The sequence below is a fragment of the Ranitomeya variabilis genome, chromosome 6 (assembly GCF_051348905.1).
Source record: "Ranitomeya variabilis isolate aRanVar5 chromosome 6, aRanVar5.hap1, whole genome shotgun sequence".
Lineage (NCBI taxonomy): Eukaryota > Metazoa > Chordata > Amphibia > Anura > Dendrobatidae > Ranitomeya > Ranitomeya variabilis.
In genome coordinates this window covers 565,528,004-565,546,335 of record NC_135237.1, presented here as the reverse complement: position 1 = coordinate 565,546,335, position 18,332 = coordinate 565,528,004, and the positions used below count along the sequence as shown (strand labels likewise).

At 42.5% G+C, this 18,332-nt stretch overlaps 1 pseudogene; it reads left to right on the top strand.

Moving 5' to 3' along the window:
• Positions 1 to 3,495: 3,495 nt before the first annotated feature.
• LOC143783330 (forkhead activin signal transducer 3-like) lies at positions 3,496 to 5,501 on the top strand (annotated as a pseudogene).
• Positions 5,502 to 18,332: the final 12,831 nt, after the last annotated feature.

Sequence of the window (18,332 nt, the reverse complement as noted above, 5' to 3'; positions counted from 1 at the left end):
AAATCTCTCCCTATTGATCGATTTTGTACAGACAAGTTTTTAACTACCTGAATAATCCATAATTATGGATATTAACCCCTTTTTGCCCCATGATATTATATTACATCATGATGCAGATATGTTGAGGAGCACAGGAGCTGGTACTGTGTTATATAATTGACCCCTGCTTCTAACTGCAGCGACCAGATCTATAACCATGGCAGAGAAGTGTCATAAATGGTGATGAGCGAGTGTGCTCATTCCTCGAGTTTTCCGAGCATGCTCGAGTCTCAACCAAGTATTGCCGGTGCTCAGATGTGATGCTCTGATCCCTGCCACTCATGTTTCATGGCTGTAATACAGCCAATAAACATGGCTACAGTTTAACCGTGTATGGCAGGCAATCCCTGTATCTTTCTTTATGCCACGCAACATGCAGGGCAGGGATCTGAGCATCTCATCCGAGCACCGGCAATACTTGGCTGAGACTCGAGCATGCTCGGAAAACTCGAGCAACGAACACGCTCGCTCATCGCTACTCAAAAACAAGATGGGCCATCCAAACTCCATTTCTCCTCTGTGGGGTGAATTATTACAGTATACAGACTAATGGATCAAATCATTGCAGGTTCAAATCCCCAAAACAGGGGCCAAAACATGAAATAAATAAACATTAAATTTGTAGCACAAGCCATCAGATGATCGCAGTTTCTAGTCTGCCATGGAGACTATTAAAGCAAGTACAAAGTAACATTTTTTTTTTAATATAAAATGAAAGTTCAAATCACTCCCCATTTGCCCCAGTCAAAATAAAACAATAAAGAAAAAAATACACATTTTGGTATCGCCGCGTTCAGATTCGCCCGATCTATCAATACAGTCGTTATTTTTATCAGATTTTTAAACGACGTAATGAGAAAAAATGTCAAAACGCCAGAATTAATTATTTATTTATTTTTGTGGTAGCTGCAACATTGCATTAAAATGCAATAACGGGCACAAAAAATAAGCCCTCACCCAGGCCCAGGAAAAATGGAGACGCTACGGGTCTCAGAATATGGCAACTTTTTTTTAAATTTTTTTTAAAGAAAATGTTGCTTTTTTTTTCTCTATTTACATAAAAAAGAACCTATACATGTTTGGAATCTACTCGTAATGACCTGTAGAATTGTAAATGCAGGTCAATTTTAGCATTTAGTGAACATGGTAAAATAGAAAAGCAAAAAAACAATTGTGGAGTTGAACCTTTATTGCTATTTCATTGCATTTTTTTTTTTTTTTTTTATTTCTCCCTATTTTCCAGTACACTATATGGCAAAACCAGTGGTGTTGTTCAAAAGTTACAACTCGTTCCGCAAAATATAATCCCTCACATGGCCATATTGACAGAAAAATTTAAGAAAAGTTATGACTCCGGGAAGAAGGGGAACAAAAAAATGGAAAAACCCAAGGTGAGGAAGGGGTTAATAGTGAATGAAAGAAACCAGAAAAGAAGGGTCCTCTGCCCTCATAATCCAAGAGGAGGTATAATTTGATGAGGAAGAAGTGGTCATGTGGGACAAGACCCCTAAGATATATGTGGCAGTGGCCAAATCGTCCAAGAGATCTACCTTGCCTTTGGAATATCTGGGCATTCTTAAGGATCCTCTTGATTAAAAAATAAAAAAAGAGAGCAGATGTATATCTGAAGCAGACATGGGTGTCTTTGACGGAGGCATTTAAAGCCAGCAGTTTCTGAAACCTGTACGGCCAGATCAATGATGAATGATCTGCGAGCGCAGTGAATATTCATTTCCCTTTAGCAGGCGACTCTTACCTACTGTCGCTTCCCCTCTGTCTTCTGGGACCCTCATTGGAGGATAACCCGAGAGGGGTTTTAAGACAACGAAATGTGCTGAAAAACTCTCCTTATACTCGAGTATATACAGTAATGTTTCATTTAAGCTCTGGGGTATCACTGTACATTTATGGGAAATTCCTAATCATAGACATTGTTTACTCTCTTCTATATGTTTCCTAATGAGCAGAACTTCTTACTTTTAATCTAAAGATGTAAATAAAAAATGGAATTTGAAACTTACAAATTGTAAATCAGCAGACAGCGATCTAGTATGTCTGGAGGCCTTTAGGGTCCTATGATATCTATTTTTGGTCACATGAGGTGAAAGCAGAACCAAAATGGCCAATTTTTACCCCAACAACCAATCGTTTGTTATTTCAGTAAAAATAACGATTGTTTTCTCCAAATCACAGACAAATGAATGTTCAAAACCAAGAACTGGAAGGTTGGAATTTTGGGGGGTCGATGATGAGCACTAGCTGCGTCACTGACTGGAAACAGTCGAAGGCTGCTGAGGGGATTGAAGATGAAACCACATTCACACAATGGAGGAATGACCACTTGGCAGCGCACGTTTATCTGATGTGTATGGGGGACTTTACAGACGTCTCGTCAATAGAAATAAAGATGAAATATTCAATATGGATGACAAACACAAGCCGGATGTCATCTCATTTACTTATGCACTTGGGAAACATTAGTAAGATTAAATTGTGTAGCGATGTCCTATAACAATGGTGGAGGCACAATCCATGACGTTCATCAACTCATTCCAGTTAAAGATGAATATCTGAATATTTTCTTACAAATGGAGAACCACAAGCCAAAACAATAAATGAACCTCACAAATTCAAGTTTCCATTGACTGGTTATTAAGAAACCTTCTCCCAGATACTTCCCACAGCAAATTAGCCCGCTGTAGCGTTCGGGGTAACCATTCACATGGACAATTAATTTATTCCATCGCTGTATAAAAATGAGTAAAGATTAGATAGAAATATGGGAAGTGGTTTGTGATATCTTTCTTTCCTGATATATTTTTTTTTTTTTGTAAGTAAATATTATTGATATATGAAAAGTATGAACAAAAAGGCCCAAGAGGAAAATTCAAGAAATGAGAAGATCAAGAAAAAAAGGAACAAGTGTACCAAATATAAATATATATCTCTATCTCATGAAAAACACTAAATGATGGGTTGGAGCGGAATACCACAACCAACAATGTGGCATATAACATTTTACTGGATTATTAATTAAAATATTTATTTAAAACAAATGATTGATTTGGTCGGTAAGTGACTATTTCTACAAACTCACAAAATGTAAGATCTTCAGTGAAAGGCACAAACTGTTTCACAATGGGCTGTTTATTGCCTTTTTGTCCTCAGCATTATGTGGCTGATGATGGCTTATACACTCGGGGTATACACAAAATATACATGACAAAGCACATTTTATGGATGGGTTACACCCAAGTACTGAAACTTTGTGTATTCATAGTGCTATTGTTTTTATGGATGAAGGTCTTTCAATAACAGTTGAAGTGTTACCAGCGAAGGGCTCCATCATGTTTGGGGGCTATTAACATAACAAAGCCGGATGTGGGGTGATCAGCCCTTATCAAGGCTCCTTCCCTGGCCCAAGGTCACATCACATCTAATATTGGCATCTGAGACATGAACTCAAATCTCCAGTCTTGGGAAGCCATCAATATGCCAACACCCGACGTGTTCAGTATCGACCATTTACTGCAAGTGGACTCCAACATAGACTGTGGTCCAAGAGAAAAAGCACAGTGTGACCAAGCCATGACACCAGGTAAAGAGGAGAAAACCTCTGGGCGAAAGAAGAAGAATTACCAGCGACACCCCAAACCTCCATACACATACCTGGCCATGATTGCGTTGGTGATCCAAAGTGTCCCAGACAAGAAGCTGAAGCTATCACAGGTAAGAGAACGATGTTATCAAGGAATAAGTTTGTGGTAATTTACTTAGGATTCCTAGAGAGGACAACAAATCTTTAAAGCCTTCACTTCTGCTAAGTGGAGACATTTTTTACTTTTATTATTTTTTTTCCTTCAGTCATATACACAGAAAAAAATCCACAATATTTAATTACAAGACTTTCCCGCATTGTGGGAATATACTGTTACATGTTATAACAGCCAGAACCTTCTAGGTTCAAATTATAAACTTCCTGCTGGTTCTTTACCCTCTGTGTAAAGTATAATTTTTAATTTATATTTATCAGGAAAGGACAATTCACAATTAAGGATAAATGGGGATCACTGTTATTAACTAATTTACAGGATTGAATGTTTTTGTTTTTCTTTTTTGCCTTCAGATTTTAGAGAAGATCAGAAAATTCTTCCCGATCTTCAAGGGACGATACCAAGGGTGGAAAGACTCCGTCAGACACAACCTGTCCTGTAACGACTGCTTCAGAAAGGTGAGGACTCAGTGTGGTCATTACTGGGGTGATTCTCTAATGGACACATGTTTTTTACACATATAAGGGGAGATTTATTAATATTATAAGATGCATCATTTTATAAGATGGTAGAAATGGTGGAAATTGGGCAAAATCATCAAACTGGTGCACGGGGTAAGTTACATTTGTGATGACTCTCGTCCTATTTTCAGCTTCAGAAATGTCATGTGTCTAATACAAGATCTAATAACATGGGAAGATTTTACAATTGTCTCTTAGACCTGATCTCACTGTTCTGGTGTAAAATGTAATTTTACCCTAATTCCCTTAGTAGATTCCAGGTTCTCCTCCATAACCCCCATCACACAGCGCTGTATCTCTCCTCTAATGAGGCCGGACTTTTCTTCATATCACTAAATATTTATAACCTCAGTAACAATTTTCTAACTCCTAAATCTTATCTGCTTAATTTAAGGTGTCTGTTATTACATTTTTTTAATTTAATTGTTTTAATAAGGAATCACTTTTTTTTTCTGAAAATTAAATTCTTATTCCTACGTTTACTGATAAAATTTTCCTCTTAAAGACAATAAAAAACTAAAAGATCCCAGCGTTTTCTACCAGCGGTATTACATTAATAATTTGTCTGTAACTCCTATATACAGTAGTGACTTTATATTAGAATTTTTATTTCATCTTTATTTCAGGTGTTGCAGGATCCACACAAGACTCAGGCCAAAGGAAACTTCTGGACAGTGGACGTGAGTCGGATTCCACCACAGGCCATGAAGCTCCAGGACACAGCAGTCAGCAGACAGGATGTCTACCACCTTGACCTGGCCCCCTTCATTATCCATGGACATCCATACAGGCCTTTGGATGACCAGCATCCTCCTCTCACAAATAACACCATTTCCATGAGACCAGAAACTGCTGCTCCATCATTTACCTCTTCATCTCCAGACCCCACATCGTATTTCCCAATGTTTCCATGGAATCTTCCTATGTCTTATTCCAACTATGTTCCTCCTAATGTGGTGACCCCTCCTAGTATACACCCGCTGGTGCTTTACCCTAATTTCCCATCCTTACCCCTGTATAACTACTCATCACCAACTAATTTTATTTCCCCCTTCACATCATATTGTAACCTCCCCTACGAAAATCCATCTACCCTACGACCACAACTACCCTTCCCCCACAGGCCCTGGCAATGAAATGCTCTTCTGTCAATTTCCTCACAACATAAGTGTTTGACTTTCCAGCAAACTCCACACACGCTGGGAACCTGCCCCATCAAGGTTCATACAGAGACCACCAAAGACACTTCTACCTTCCTGGTTTTTGTAATTAGCTGTTTGTTGTTTTCTTGTGTTTGTTGTCTTACTCTTAATAAACTGCTTTTCACTATAAACTAATTATCCTGGTTCATTATATGTAAATGTTACTGTAGGAACACAGCATTTTATCTTAATTAACCAGACTTCTATTTTCAGCAAGCCAGGAAGAATCAAGTTATCTATATGTTGCCTCTTCTTTCTTGAACAATAATGTTTGCTGATATGCTAATTACACATTATCCAGGCCAGCTAGTTTGTTGACTTGTAGAACATTCTTCCCCTTTACCTGAGAATGCTGGTTTGAAGGACAGTTGTTAACTTTAAAAAGAGGAGATGCCCCTCTGTAACAGAGAGACATCCAGACAGTCAAGAGATCCAAAGACTCTCTACAGGACAGAGAAAGAAAGTAAAAAAAAAACAACCAGAAATTCCTGGTACAACAATGAGTGATCAAAGTAATGTTTTATTAAAATCAGGTGATAAAAGGGATAACAGAACGATGATGAAACAATACATACAATATAAAAGTAGAAAAACAAACATACACACAAATGAGGGCAGCACGGTGGCTCAGTGGATAGCACTGCAGCCTTGCAGCACTGGAGTCCTGGGATCTAATCCCACCAAGGAGTTTGTATGTTCTCCCCGTGTTTGCGTGGGTTTCCTACGGGTACTCCGGTTTCCTCCCACATTCTAAAGACATACTGATAGGGAATTTAGATTGTGAGACCCATCGGGGACAGCGATGATAATGTATGCAAACTTTAAAGCGCTGCGTAATATGTTAGCGCTATATAAAAACAAAGATTATTATTATAAATGAAACATGGACAAATGTACTGAAATGAGAGACACTTTACAGCATAATCCTAATAGTGTAAAGTGCATAAGAATAGGCACAAAATGACTAAAACAAGTACTGGATGTTGCTAATAAATATATGTACACACACCCCAACTGATATATATATATATATATATATATATATATATATATATATATATATATATATATATATATATAATTGAATGGCATACCATTCGGAAATCTTAAGTGCACCAATAAGAGAGAAAAGAAAGAACATGGTCATTAAAATAGGGGAACAGTTAGATTATATTAAAATACCTTTTATTGATACAAATATACATGGTAAATGGTAACACCATCACACAAGGGTGTCCGCACAGTAAGTAAATAAAATACAGTATTTGTTGCACAATAAAAAAAGTTAAAAGGCCAAAAAACAGCCACCAGGTGAAGCAATGGGAATCCTAAGATGTAAAATGTAATAACTAATAAACAATATAAACCTGCTAGAGATAGAGGACATTCAATAGTATGTTATTGCATAGTGTAAATATCTGCTGAGTGGGTATGCAGGCTATGATGTACAAAAGGTAATTATAATCAACTAGATGGTGGCCTGATTCTAACGCATCAGGTATTCTAGAATGCACAGCCACGTAGTGTATAACACACCCCACGTAGTGTATAACACACCCCACGTAGTATATAGCACAACCCACGTATTATATTGCACAGCCCACGTAGTATATAGCAATGTGGGCATCATATCCCTGCTTAAAAAAAAACAACAAAAAAACAATTAACCCCTTCTATTTTTCCGTCAATATGGCCATCTGAGGGCTTATTTTTTTGCGGGACGAGATGTACTTTTGAACGATACCATTGGTTTTACCATGCCGTGTAACAGAAAACGGGAAAAAAATTCCAAGTGTGATGAAATTGCAAAAAAAGTGCAATCTCACACTTGTTTTTTGTTTGGCTTTTTTGCTAGGTTCACCAAATGCTAAAACTAACCTGCCATTATGATTCTCCAGGTCATTACGAGTTCATAGACACCTAACATGACTAGGTTATTTTTTACCTAAGTGGTGAAACAAAATTCCAAAGTTTGCAAAAAAAAATAAAACATTGCGCGATTTTCCGATGCTCGTAGCGTCTCCAATTTTCGTGATCTGGGGTCGGGTGAGGGCTTATTTTTTGCATGCCAAGCTGGCGTTTTTAATGATACCATTTTGGTGTAGATACATTCTTTTGATCGCCCGTTATTGCATTTTAATGCAATGTCGTGGCGACAAAAAAAACGTAATTTTGGCGTTTTGTTTTTCTCGCTATGCCATTTAGCGGCCAGGTTAATCCTTTGTTTTTATTGATAGATCGGGCGATTCTGAATGCGGCGATACCAAATATGTGTAGGTTTGATTTTTTTTTTTAATTGTTTTATTTTGATTGGGGCGAAAGGGGGGTGATTTAAACATATATATATATATATATTTTTTTATATTTTTAAATTTTTTTTTAATTTTGGTATGCTTCAATAGCCTCCATAGGAGGCTAGAAGCACGTACAACTCGATCGGCTCTGCTACATACAGGTGAAGTACAGATCACCTCTATGTAGCAGAAATCCAGGTGTACTTTGAACGCCGACCACAGGGTGGCGCTCAAAGCAATCGGCCATCAACAACCATAGAGATCTCAAGGACACCTCTGGTTGTTATGGCAATGCACCGCTGACCCCCGATCAAGTGACGGGGGTCAGCGGTGCGAGCACCTCAAGCCGCGCGTCCGGGAGCGCTAGTTAAATGCCGCTGTCAGCGCTTGACGGCGGCATTTAACTAGTTAATGGGCGCGGGCAGATCGTGATTCCGCTCGCGCTCATTGCGCGCACATGTCAGCTGTACAAAACAGCTGACATGTCGCGGCTTTGAGGTGGGCTCACCGACGGAGCCCACCTCAAAGCAGGGGATCTGCCAGCTGACGTACTATTCCGTCAGCTGGCAGAAAGGGGTTAAAATAAAAAAGTTATATACTCACCTTCCTTCGGCACCCGGATCCAGCCAAGGCCTTTACCAATGCTCCTCGCGCTCCGGTCTTAAGAATGCATTGCGGCAATGAGTCGAGATCATGTAGCGGTCTCGCGAGACCGCCACATCATCATCTCGCGAGACCGCTACGTGATCTCGAGTCAGTGCTGCAATGCATTCTTGGGACCGGAGCGCGAGGAGCGGGAAAGGCTGCAGCGGACTTCGGATGGTGAGAATATAATGTTTGGTTTTTTAAAATTATTTTTAACATTCTATGTTTTTACTATTGATGCTGCATAGGCGCAGCATCAATAGTAAAAAGTGAAGCGGTGTTCAAATCCCTCCCCAATATCGCTGATTAGTCGCGGCCAGCTGCAACCAATGGGCGACCCAGGATTTCCGTTAAGGAAGTTGCAAACAGACAGACGGAAGTACCCCTTAGGCAATTATATAAGTTTGCTGCGTCCTCATGAGATAATAAAGCTTGGCAGCCGCTTAGGCTACTTTCACACTAGCGTTAACTGCAATCCGTCACAATGCGTCGTTTTGCAGAAAAAACGCATCCTGCAAAAGTGCTTGCAGGATGCGTTTTTTCCCCATAGACTAACATTAAGCGATGTATTGCGACGTATTGACACACGTCGTAACCGTCGTGCGACGGTTGCGCCGTGTTGTGGCGGACCGTCGGCACAAAAAAACGCTACATGTAATGTTTTTTGCTGCCGACGGACCGGAACTCCGCCCCCACCTCCCCGCACTTCCCCGCACCTCACAATGGGGCAGCGGATGCGCTGGAAAAATGCATGCGCTGCCCCCGTTGTGCGGCGCAGAGAACGCTAGCGTCGGTAACCACGGCCCGACGCACTGCGACGGGCCGAGCCCGACGCTAGTGTGAAAGTAGCCTTAGTCAGGATGCAGGTGGTCTGTGTGTATATATAGTACAGATTAAATTACTTGCTGCAACTATAAGAATAACATACAGTTAGGTCCATATATACTTGGACAGAGACAACATTTTTCTAATTTTGGTTATAGACATTACCACAATGAATTTTAACCAAAACAATTCAGATGCAGTTGAAGTTCAGACTTTCAGCTTTCATTTGAGGGTATCCACATTAAAATTGGATGAAGGGTTAAGGAGTTTCAGCTACTTAACATGTGCCACCCTGTTTTTAAAGGGACCAAAAGTAATTGGACAGATTCAATAATTTTAAATGAAATGTTCATTTTTAATACTTGGTTGAAAACCCTTTGTTGGCAATGACTGCCTGAAGTCTTGAACTCATGGACATCACCAGATGCTGCGTTTCCTCCTTTTTGATGCTCTGCCAGGCCTTCACTGCGGTGGTTTTCAGTTGCTGTTTGTTTGTGGCCTTTCTGTCTGAAGTTTAGTCTTTAACAAGTGAAATGCTGCTCAATTGGGTTGAGATCAGGTGACTGACTTGGCCATTCAAGAATATTCCACTTCTTTGCTTTAGTAGACTCCTGGGTTGCTTTGGCTTTATGTTTTGGGTCATTGTCCATCTGTAGTATGAAACGACGACCAATCAGTTTGGCTGCATTTGGCTGGATCTGAGCACACAGTATGGCGGCTCTGAAGACCTCAGAATTCATTCCTGTGTCACATCATCAATAAACACTAGTGACCCAGTGCCACTGGCAGCCATGCATGCTCAAGCCATCACACTGCCTCCGCCGTGTTTTACAGATGATGTGGTATGCTTTGGATCATGAGCTGTACCACGCCTTCGCCATACTTTTCTCTTTCCATCATTCTGGTAGAGGTTGATCTTGGATTCATCTGTCCAAAGAATGTTCTTCCAGAACTGTGCTGGCTTTTTTAGATGTTTTTTAGCAAAGTCCAGTCTATCCTTTTTATTCTTGACACTTATGAGTGGCTTGCACCGTGCAGTGAACCCTCTGTAGTTACTTTCATGCAGTCTTCTCTTTATGGTAGATTTGGATATTGATACGCCGACCTCCTGGAGAGTGTTGGTCACTTGGTTGGCTGTTGTGAAGGGGTTTCTCTTCACCATGGAGATTATTCTGCGATCATCCACCACTGTTGTCTTCCGTGGGCGCTCAGGTATTTTTGCATTTTTTGAGTTCACCAGTGCTTTCTTTCTTTCTCAGGATGGACCAAACTGTAGATTTTGCCACTCCTAATATTGTAGCAATTTCTCGGATGGGTTTTTTCTGTTTTCACAGCTTAAGGATGGCTTGTTTCACCTGCATGGAGAACTCCTTTGACCGCATATTTACTTCACAGCAAAACCTTCCGAATGCAAACACCACACCTCAAATCAGCTCCAGGCCTTTTATCTGCTTAATTAAGAATGACATAACGAAGGGATTGCCCACACCTGTCCATGAAATAGCCTTGGAGTCAATTGTCCAATTACTTTTGGTCCCTTTAAAAACAGGGTGGCACATGTTAAGTAGCTGAAACTCCTTAACCCTTCATCCAATTTTAATGTGGATACCCTCAAATGAAAGCTGAAAGTCTGAACTTCAACTGCATCTGAATTGTTGTGTTTAAAATTCATTGTAGTAATGTCTATAACCAAAATTAGAAAAATGTTGTCTCTGTCCAAATATATATGTGTTATGACCCCAATGGCGAGGGTCTCAGAGGAACGTGGAAGTCTGCAGAATACAAAAATCCAGCTCATAGGGCAGTGGTAACTGGGTTGACCATATATCTACTCCTAACGCCAACACTAGAAGTAGCCGGGGATCATTCCTACGTTGGTTCTAGATGACACGCTCCAGCCGGAGAATCTAGCTACCCCTAGTAGAGGAAAATAAAAGACCTTTCTTGCCTCCAGAGAAGGGGACCCCAAAGCTGGATAGAAGCCCCCCACAAATAATAACGGTGAGGTAAGAGGAAATGACAAACACAGAAATGAACCAGGTTTAGCACAGAGAGGCCCGCTTACTGATAGCAGAATAAAGAAAGGTAACTTATATGGTCAACAAAAACCCTGTCAAAATCCACACTGGAAATTCAAGAACCCCCGAACCGTCTAACGGTCCGGGGGGAGAACCCCAGCCCCCTAGAGCTTCCAGCAAAGGTCAGGATATAGATTTGGAACAAGCTGGACAAAAATACAAAAACCAAAACATATAGCAAAAGCAAAAGGCAGACTTAGCTGATATAACTGGAACCAGGATCAGTAGACAAGAGCACAGCAGACTAGCTCTGATAACTACGTTGCCAGGCATTGAACTGAAGGTCCAAGGAGCTTATATAGCAACACCCCTAACTAACGACCCAGGTGCGGATAAAAGGGATGACAGAAAAACCAGAGTCCAAAAAACTAGTAACCACTAGAGGGAGCAAAAAGCGAATTCACAACAGTACCCCCCCCTTAGTGAGGGGTCACCGAACCCTCACCACGACCACCAGGGCGATCAGGATGAGCGGCATGAAAGGCACGAACTAAATCGGCCGCATGAACATCAGAGGCGACCACCCAGGAATTATCCTCCTGACCATAGCCCTTCCACTTGACCAAGTACTGAAGCCTCCGCCTGGAGAGGCGAGAATCCAAGATCTTCTCCACCACGTACTCCAACTCGCCCTCAACCAACACCGGAGCAGGAGGCTCAGCAGAAGGAACTACAGGCACAATGTACCGCCGCAACAAGGACCTATGAAATACATTGTGAATAGCAAACGACACAGGAAGATCCAGACGAAAAGACACAGGATTAAGGATTTCCAATATCTTGTAAGGCCCAATAAAACGAGGTTTAAATTTGGGAGAGGAGACCTTCATAGGAACAAAGCGGGAAGAAAGCCATACCAAATCCCCAACACGTAGTCGGGGACCCACACCGCGGCGGCGGTTGGCAAAGCGCTGAGCCCTCTCCTGTGACAACTTCAAGTTGTCCACCACATGATTCCAGATCCGCTGCAACCTATCCACCACAGAATCCACCCCAGGACAGTCAGAAGGCTCCACATGACCCGAAGAAAAGCGAGGATGGAAACCAGAGTTGCAGAAAAAAGGCGAAACCAAGGTGGCGGAACTAGCCCGATTATTAAGGGCAAACTCAGCCAACGGCAAGAATGTCACCCAATCGTCCTGATCAGCAGAGACAAAACACCTCAAATAAGCCTCCAAAGTCTGATTGGTTCGCTCCGTCTGTCCATTAGTCTGAGGATGGAAAGCAGGTGAAAACGACAAATCAATGCCCATCCTACTACAAAAGGATCGCCAGAACCTGGAAACGAACTGGGATCCTCTGTCTGACACAATATTCTCAGGGATGCCGTGCAAACGAACCACGTTCTGGAAAAACACAGGAACCAGATCGGAAGAGGAAGGCAGCTTAGGCAAAGGAACCAAATGGACCATCTTGGAGAAGCGATCACATATCACCCAGATAACGGACATGCCCTGAGATAGCGGAAGATCAGAAATGAAATCCATGGAGATATGTGTCCAAGGTCTCTTCGGAACAGGCAAGGGCAAGAGCAAACCGCTGGCACGAGAACAGCAAGGCTTAGCTCGAGCACAAGTCCCACAGGACTGCACAAATGACCGCACATCCCTTGACAAGGAAGGCCACCAAAAGGACCTGGCCACCAGATCTCTGGTGCCAAAAATTCCCGGGTGACCTGCCAACACCGAGGAGTGAACCTCGGAAATGACTCTGCTGGTCCACCTATCCGGGACAAACAGTCTGTCAGGTGGACAAGACTCAGGCCTATCAGCCTGAAATCTCTGCAACACACGTCGCAGATCAGGAGAAATAGCTGACAAAATAACTCCATCTTTAAGAATACCAACAGGATCAGCGACTCCAGGAGCATCAGGCACAAAGCTCCTAGAAAGAGCATCGGCCTTCACATTCTTTGAACCTGGTAAATACGAGACAACAAAATCAAAGCGGGAGAAAAACAATGACCAGCGGGCCTGTCTCGGATTAAGGCGTTTAGCAGACTCGAGATACATCAGATTTTTGTGATCAGTCAAGACAACCACACGATGCTTAGCACCCTCGAGCCAATGACGCCACTCCTCAAATGCCCATTTCATGGCCAACAACTCCCGATTGCCCACATCATAATTTCGCTCGGCAGGCGAAAACTTCCTAGAGAAAAAGGCACAAGGTTTCATAACAGAGCAACCAGGGCCTCTCTGCGACAAAACGGCCCCTGCTCCAATCTCTGAAGCATCCACCTCAACCTGAAAGGGAAGTGAGACATCGGGCTGGCACAAAACAGGCGCCGAAGTAAACCGGCGTTTCAACTCCTGGAAAGCCTCCACGGCAGCAGGAGCCCAGTTAGCTACATCGGAGCCCTTCTTGGTCATATCCGTCAAAGGTTTCACAATGCTAGAAAAATTAGCGATAAAACGACGGTAGAAGTTAGCGAAACCCAAGAACTTCTGAAGACTCTTAACTGACGAGGGCTGAGTCCAATCAAGAATAGCTCGGACCTTGACTGGGTCCATCTCCACAGCAGAAGGGGAAAAAATGAACCCCAAAAAGGGAACCTTCTGTACACCAAAGAGACACTTTGAGCCCTTGACAAACAAAGAATTTTCACGCAAAATTTTAAAGACCAACCTGACCTGCTCCACATGCGAGTCCCAATTATCAGAAAAAACCAAAATATCATCCAGATAAACAATCAAAAATTTATCCAGATACTTCCGGAAAATGTCATGCATAAAGGACTGAAAAACTGAAGGCGCATTGGAGAGCCCAAAAGGCATCACCAAGTACTCAAAATGACCTTCGGGCGTATTGAATGCGGTTTTCCATTCATCACCTTGCTTAATGCGCACAAGGTTGTACGCACCACGAAGGTCTATCTTGGTGAACCACTTGGCACCTTTAATCCGGGCAAACAAGTCAGACAACAGCGGTAAAGGATACTGAAATTTGACAGTGATCTTATTTAAAAGCCGATAATCAATACAAGGTCTCAAAGATCCGTCCTTTTTTGCCACAAAAAAGAATCCAGCACCAAGAGGGGAAGAAGACGGACGAATATGTCCTTTCTCCAGAGACTCCTTGATATATGAACGCATAGCGGTATGTTCAGGTACCGACAGATTAAACAGTCTTCCCTTAGGAAACTTACTGCCCGGGATCAAATCTATAGCACAGTCACAGTCCCTATGAGGAGGCAGTGCACTGGACTCAGACTCATTGAAGACATCCTGATAATCAGACAAATACTCCGGAACTTCCGAAGGCGTAGAAGAAGCAATAGACACAGGCAGGGAATCCCCATGAATACCATGACAGCCCCAACTAGAGACTGACATAGCCTTCCAGTCCAGGACTGGATTATGGGTCTGTAACCATGGCAGCCCTAAAACAACCAAATCATGCATTTTATGTAGAACGAGAAAACGTATCACCTCGCGGTGTTCAGGAGTCATGCACATGGTAACCTGTGTCCAATACTGCGGTTTATTTTCTGCTAATGGTGTAGCATCAATACCCCTAAGAGGGATAGGATTTTCTAATGGTTCAAGAGTAAAACCACAGTGCTTAGCAAATGACAGATCCATAAGACTCAGGGCAGCACATGAATCTACAAACGCCATGACAGGATAAGACGACAGTGAGCAAATCAAAGTTACAGACAGAATAAATTTAGGTTGCAAATTACCAACGGTGACAGGACTAACAACCTTAGCTATACGTTTAGAGCATGCTGAGATAACATGTGTAGAATCACCACAGTAGTAGCACAAGCCATTCCGGCGTCTATGAATTTTCCGCTCATTTCTAGTTAGGATTCTATCACATTGCATTAAATCAGGTGTCTGTTCAGATAACACCATGAGGGAATTTGCGGTTTTTCTATCACATTGCACAGAATTAGGTGTCTGTTCAGACAACACCATGAGGGAATTTGCGGTTTTGCGCTCCCGCAACCGCCGGTCAATTTGAATAGCTAGTGCCATAGTATCATTCAGACCTGTGGGAATGGGAAAACCCACCATAACATTCTTAATGGCTTCAGAAAGGCCATTTCTGAAATTAGCGGCCAGTGCACACTCGTTCCAATGTGTCAGCACGGACCATTTCCGAAATTTTTGGCAATACACTTCAGCCTCGTCCTGCCCCTGAGACATAGCCAGCAAGGCCTTTTCTGCCTGAATCTCAAGATTGGGTTCCTCATAAAGTAAACCGAGCGCCAGAAAAAACGCATCAATATCAGCCAATGCCGGATCTCCTGGCGCCAGCGAAAAAGCCCAATCCTGAGGGTCGCCCCGTAAGAACGAAATAACAATTTTTACTTGCTGAGCAGAGTCTCCAGATGAACAGGGTCTCAGGGACAAAAACAATTTACAATTATTCACGAAATTCCTAAACTTAAACCTGTCTCCGGAAAACAGTTCAGGAATCGGTATTTTAGGTTCTGACCTAGGATTTCTGATAACATAGTCTTGTATGCCCTGCACACGAGTAGCCAGCTGGTCCACACTTGTAATCAAGGTCTGGACATTCATGTCTGCAGCAAGCATAGCCACTCTGAGGTAAAGGGGAAGAAGAAAAAAAAAACAAAACCTCAGATCTTCTTTCTTATAATCCCTCTTCTGCAATGCATTAAACATTTAATACTGGCCTGGCAAACTGTTATGACCCCAATGGCGAGGGTCTCAGAGGAACGTGGAAGTCTGCAGAATACAAAAATCCAGCTCATAGGGCAGTGGTAACTGGGTTGACCATATATCTACTCCTAACGCCAACACTAGAAGTAGCCGGGGATCATTCCTACGTTGGTTCTAGATGACACGCTCCAGCCGGAGAATCTAGCTACCCCTAGTAGAGGAAAATAAAAGACCTTTCTTGCCTCCAGAGAAGGGGACCCCAAAGCTGGATAGAAGCCCCCCACAAATAATAACGGTGAGGTAAGAGGAAATGACAAACACAGAAATGAACCAGGTTTAGCACAGAGAGGCCCGCTTACTGATAGCAGAATAAAGAAAGGTAACTTATATGGTCAACAAAAACCCTGTCAAAATCCACACTGGAAATTCAAGAACCCCCGAACCGTCTAACGGTCCGGGGGGAGAACCCCAGCCCCCTAGAGCTTCCAGCAAAGGTCAGGATATAGATTTGGAACAAGCTGGACAAAAATACAAAAACCAAAACATATAGCAAAAGCAAAAGGCAGACTTAGCTGATATAACTGGAACCAGGATCAGTAGACAAGAGCACAGCAGACTAGCTCTGATAACTACGTTGCCAGGCATTGAACTGAAGGTCCAAGGAGCTTATATAGCAACACCCCTAACTAACGACCCAGGTGCGGATAAAAGGGATGACAGAAAAACCAGAGTCCAAAAAACTAGTAACCACTAGAGGGAGCAAAAAGCGAATTCACAACATATATGGACCTAACTGTATAACACCACGAATCAATATATTTGCCAAGGTAGTGCCACTATCATCTGGTAGGAGGCAGAGAGAAATCCTAAAACATATATACTGTATTTTGCGGCCTTTATATTTATTCCGATGTCAAATATATAGAATTTTATGTTGAACTGCCTAAAAAAAAAAAATAAATAAAAAATGATATTTACATACAGCGCCTTCGAAAAGTATTCAGACCCATGAAATGTTATACATTTTTTTTCACGTTTCACCCACATGCTTAAATATATTTTAATGGGATTTTATGTGATACCAACACAAAGTATAAAGTATTTGTCACGTGTAAAGGAATGATACAGGGTTTTCTATGTATTTTAAAAATATAAATCTGCATTTGTATCCAGCCCCTGAGTCAATACTTTGTAGAATCAACTTTCGCTGTAATTATTGCTGCAGTCTTTTGGGCTCTGTCTCTCCAGCTTTGTTCATCTAGAGGTGACATTTTGCCTTCTTTACACTCTTGCTCTCTCTCTGTGAGATTGGATGCAGACGTCTATGATCTACAATTTTCACGTCTTGTCCCAGATTCTCAAGTGGGATTTGGGTCTAGATGGTGACTGGGCCGTTCATCAGTGTCGTATCCGGGGGGAGCCGCCGACAGGGGGGCGCCAGCGGGCGGCCTGATGCAGTGGTCCAAGGAGGAGGCTCCCCGTCGGTGGCATTGTGCCGCCCCCACACTGAGATTCTCCCATTCTCTGAGCCGGCTCTCAAATTGACAGCCGGCTCAGAGAAAGTGCTGCGCATCGGTTCCCAAGGATGTACTAGCGTCTTCAGATGCTAGTACCCTTGATCTAAGCTCTAACCGCCGCCGTCACTTCCGCATCAGTGAAGCGCCAGCAGCGTGATCAGGACACAGGGCACAGGCAGCGTTGCAGTTGGTGGTAAGTGCTCCAGCTCCAGACAGTGGGGTAATGGAGCTGAAGACACCGAAGATTAATGGTGGAAATTTAAGGGGGCTAGGAAGGGATGGTTGCGGTCGGGGACGCTATATGGCTGCAGACACAAGGATAGGGGGAAGAAGGGGGAGAAAATTGACAGTGTGTGAGGACTGAAGCAAGGCCAGGGGGCTGGATGGGTGCAGTTGCATGTGGTGGAGAAATCTGTGGAACATATGGGGGGTGATGGGGCAGAAATCTGAGGACATTATGGGGGAATAAATCTGAGCACATTATGGGGGCAGAAATCTAAGCACATTATTACAGAATTTGAGGACATTATGGGGGGAGAAATCTGAGGACGTTATGGGGGGGGAAATTTGTGGACAGTATGGGGGGAGACTTTTTTTTTTACATTGTGAACTAGGGAAAGTATGGATGAGTATCCATTTAAATAAAGATTTGTGTGTGTGTTTTCTTTTTTGATTACCGGGTTAGTGATGGGGGTGTCTGATAGACACCTCTCCATTACTAACACCAGGAATTGATGCCAGCTTTGTTTTTGGACAATTCTTAGTTGTCATCAACCCCAACCACCATTACCCTGATTGCCACCG